Here is a 5,096-nt window from a genome sequence, read left to right on the forward strand (position 1 = left end):
CAGTGGTGCTTGAATATGATCTTGATCTTTTCTCTCCTTCTGCAGGATTTGCAGAGGTTGCCTTCTATACTAAGGATTAAATTTCCTATTTTATTGTGCTTGCCCCTCAGAATTCTTACTTTCCAACTCTAATTTAATCAATTTATTTGACAAAGTTTTAATCACTTTAGTCATACCCTCTAATATTTGACTTTGGGAGGATTCCACTTTAGACTTTCCGTTATCTTGGATAGGCTGTCTCTGGTATTTTACCTAAAACCACCATATTTGTTTATATCTCTAAGGAATCAGTTTGGATTTGATCAAGGGTTGGGGATCTTCTCTCCCTCAATGTAAATCCAAAATATGACTCAAAAGCCCCTGCAAAAGTTATTTTTCCACCAGCAGGAGGGGGCTTAATCTCCACTGGAAGACTATTGTACAATTTATTAAACCTTTTGATGAATTCTACAACACTTTCATTAGGCTTCTTTTTAATAGCATTTAACTCTGTGAGTGAATATCCATGGTTTCTTTTCTCCCCCCATCTCTGAATGAACAAGTGCTTCATCTCTTCCCATGTAGGAATAGAGTTATTAGGAAGTCCTTTAAACCATTTTCTTTCTTCACTATCCAAGGATTGCAAAAAAAGTCTTAGAACAACATCCAAATGTTCAACATTTTGGTTTTCTACAAAATTACAAAAGACTACTAAATGATTCTTTGTTGTTTGTTCATCCTCCCCTATGAAACGAGGAAGAATCTTCAAGTATTCTTGTGGCATTTGATTCAACTGTTGTGGCAATCGAATAGGTTCATACCTATTGATCAAGAATGCAGGTGTTGCCATATTTGCTCCTGAACTTACTGAACCCTGATTGCCAGTAGATGTGGAACCTGGCTGAGGGGTAAATGGATTATGAGAAGGTGGTAATGTAGTTATAGGTTTAGGTTGAATAATTATAGCAGGTACTAAAAAAGAAACTTACTCTAGATACTGTTCTTGATAGTTGGGTTCTTGAAATGAATTGAATGTAAAAGGTGACTCTTGGTCAATAGAAGATGAACGTTTGAATGAAAAACGAGTTGAACTGCTACTGGGTGTAGATAGTGTAGGACTTGGTGTAAGTGGAGTTTTTGGCCTTCCAACCCTCTTAGACACTAGTCTCTCAGGGTCTAAAAGGGCTTGAACTTTCTGTTGTGAGGTGTTTGACCTTGTATGAGGCCTTTTTGGAGCCAGAGTTATTAATTTTGATTCACTACAGCCAAATATTTCCTCCTCACTGAACAACTAGAGGAAAATATTGAAAACCCAGGGAAAAGTGTTCTTGTCTTCTCTCCCTGACAACGACTCCAAGTAATGTTGTCCCTTAAGAAACCAATTTCTTGGCTGTGTAGAAATTGTGCTTAAGACATCAATGTTTATTTATTATGGAAATTAGTGGTCACTTAATTGTATGTTATAGTCTCAAATGAAGGACCTAAAAGACTTGATTTTTAACCCTCAATACTTAGGTGACATGAAAGTCTCAGAATGCCATTTGATTGCTGAATATAAATGCTGAGTGAAGAATGCTTTGAGAAGTTAGAGACAATATGTTGCTTTTCATAGAAACTATTATCTATAACTTAGAGGAAATGTAGAAGTAGGAACTTTAAATATAGGAGCACTCTTTTAAGGGATTTTAACTTCATTCACATAAGTAAACAAAGACCTGTAGCTTCATTACCATATTTAAAGAAAAGAAGACACATGATGACACATAGCAGAGAAATTAAAAAATCATACCCAACAATGTGTGGAAAACTCCTGATTCTTTCATTAATCATCAATTTATATCAAAAATACAATAGTATCTTGTCCAAGTCCTTCAAAATTTGACCCATTTTCTATAATTTTGCCTCTTTTTATACATCATGGAACAATTGGTAACCACCAAAACTATCAAATTGTTTAACTATCTTCCTAACTGTCTAAGGTAAAGGGTCATTACAGAATATTACATGGAGGGTAAAAGACACCTCATTCTTCTTAAGAAAACAAGAAAATAAGAAGTGACAGAAATTAGAGAATGATTGGTGATTGTTGCTCATTGTTCAGATCTGTGGCTTAAGTATGTGGTCCTGCTGATGCATCTTTGTTCTGATCTATCATCCATTCCTTACACTTTCTCCATAGTGGTACATTTGACTTTGGTGCTTCCTCTAACTTGTTGAGTGATATTCTGCAAGTTGTAGTCCTACCATAAGTAGGTTTGTTAGAAAATAGAGTCTTCACCATCTAGAGAAGTTTAAAATCTTTGTTCAAGAAATTCACAATGTTGGCTCCTTTTAATACTTTTTTCCTTTCACGAGTGTTATCAACTTTGCTTTTTGACTCAACCAGAAAAGCCTCATATGTTTCCATGGCAGCAAGCTTCCCTGAAGATCCTGTTGGAAATAATACTGAGAGGGGGGGGGGGGGGTGAATCAGTATTATCAGATCAGTAAAAACTTTCCAATTTCATACTCAGAAACATATACGCTACTTCAATTAAGTGAACCCGCGTGTACACGCTACTGTGTCTAATGAAACTCGCGTATATCCAGAGATCTTATAATTCAGTTAGCTTAATCTTCAGTAAATGCATCAAGACATTATTAAGCATATTAACAGTAAACAGGTGCAGAATAACAGAACAGAACATCACACAAGAGCCACACACATGAACACCATGATATAAGGTGGAAACCCAATGTGGGTGAAAACCACCTGCTGCAATTTGTCTCTTTCTTCTTTAATAAGAACTTCTTTTACAATGTACTGGTGCAGTCCTTTACCAGTACGCAGGCTACAACCTGCAGAGGGCTACAACCCTCTCTCGTTTTCCAACTACTTTTGGAAGGGAGCTACAACCCCCTCAGCTCTTGTACTAGCCGATCCATTTACTAGTACGTAGGTGCCGACCCTACAACCTGCTTTCCTTCAGGGACCACGTTTCATTAATTTTCAGACTGGATCCAAGAGTACAAAACAAACATTACCACAATACAATCATCAACTTATACTTGCATCATAATTCATTAAACAACCCAATACTGAATCACTGAAACCCTGCCATCAAGAACACAGAACCCAAACCAGAGCCCAGAACTCTGCAACAACCACCAGAATCAGCAGCAACCTGAAATATCAAATCTTATTATGCATACACTACTTCACTGTACCAAAACCGCGTGTATACGCGCTTTCACCAAAGGCAACTCACGTGCAGATCTAGAAATAGTTTCTTATGCCTTCGCTGTCAGATCCGACCCTTGCCAAGCGTCCCGAACAGATAAACAGTAATACCAGATCTTCTCACTTCGTCAAACACACAATGCTTGCTCTCACTTGCCTAATGATCTTCTCCTTATATAGCCTTAGGCCTTGTTCAATACCAAGAGCCAAAACCATAGAAATCCAATACCATCATCTTCAAAACTAGGGATCAACACGTCCATCGAGACACCAAGGTCCAAAACCATAGGCACAACTTCCAAGGAATAACCGTCATGGACCAAAGATAAGTTTTCCACATACACGCGCTTTTACTGAAGCCAACCAGCATGTACACGCGACTTGGTATATAGCGAACCTGCGTATACACGACTTGGTATATAGTGAACCTGATTGTATACGCGACTTGGGCTTAACGAACTTGTGTGTATGAACTTTCTTGGCATGTTGTACTAAGATCTGTCCTCTGATTAAGTTGCCATCACCTGTACCAACCTCTGAGCACCTGTACCAACCTCTGAGTGAGTTGCCATCAAGGACAACACTTGAATCATAATGCCAACAATCTCCCCCTTTGGACTTGATGGCAACCACCACACCAAGTCACTCTCCCCCTTTGACATCAAGGGCAAAGGGCGGACCAAGATATTCTCTTCTTTGGTATACCTTTTACTGTCCATACTGCTGTTCATACTCCCGCTGAGTACATGCTGAAGTTTCTGATTTGGCTCCCCCTTTGTATATGCCAAGTTGTATCAATCCATCCATGCTCCCCCTGAGCAGATGCAGGTTCTAAGACCAGCCATTCAGATCTGTACCAATAGCATCAGCCTGCAATACTATTCCTTTGATCAAACAACAAGATGTATCATTTAGTTTCATCAGCAACTTCTAACCATAATGCCAACAATGAATTATTTGAAGTATATGCTCCCCCTGAGTGTGAGCCAACCATGACTGAACCATTTCCTGAGTCTGTTCTGCTCCCCCTGAGCCTGAGCCAACCATGACTGAACCTGGGTCTTTTCTGCTGCCCTCTCTTCATATACGTGACTTTGCAGCCTGTAACTCGCGTATATACGCGACTTGTCTTCATTATATCAGCGTATGCAGGATGGAATACTGAATTTCATCACTTTCAGATTCCCCTGTGTCTGTTATGTCAGCTGTCTGAATTATGCCACACCTTTCTGTCTCTGTCTTCTTCAATTCCTGCAACTGTGATGATGTATGGTCCTCTTGTCTTGAATTTTGAAATCTGCTCCTGCATTCCCTTGCTTTATGCCCATAGTTGTTGCATGTATAACACCTTACATTTTTCATGTTCCTTCTATCACAATCAATTGCTTTGTGTCCATATGCATTGCAGGTAAAGCAATATCCTCTGAAATACCTGGGATGCGATGATCTTTCTTGAACCATTCTACTTCTACATCCGGCTGCAACATGTCCAAGATTATGACATACATAACATTCAACATTATTCAGTGGAGGAAATAATCGTCTATCACGTCCATAGTTAGGAGTAAAGGATCTTCCTTGAGGAATTTCTTTCCTTGGTTGTTCCTTGTTGAGCATTTCAGATTTCTCATTAGAGTTTCTTACCTCACCTTGTGAACTAGATTCACCTTCAACATATTCATGAAAACCAAGACTAGTCTTGATAGCAGGAGACCTTTGACTATTAAGAATATCATCCAAGACTTTAGTACTATCTTGAAATCGTAAAAGCTTATCCTTTTCTTCTATTTTACCTTTCAAGATATTTACCTCAACTTGATGTTGTTCTTCCTTTTTCAGATATTGATTCCTTAGGTCTTCTTCAACTTTTCTTCCTTCTTCCACTTGTCGCTTTAGT

Source organism: Pinus tabuliformis, chromosome 1_2, assembly GCF_031772625.1.
Source record: "Pinus tabuliformis cultivar Carrire ecotype Pingquan chromosome 1_2, CPIR1, whole genome shotgun sequence".
Taxonomy (NCBI): domain Eukaryota; kingdom Viridiplantae; phylum Streptophyta; class Pinopsida; order Pinales; family Pinaceae; genus Pinus; species Pinus tabuliformis.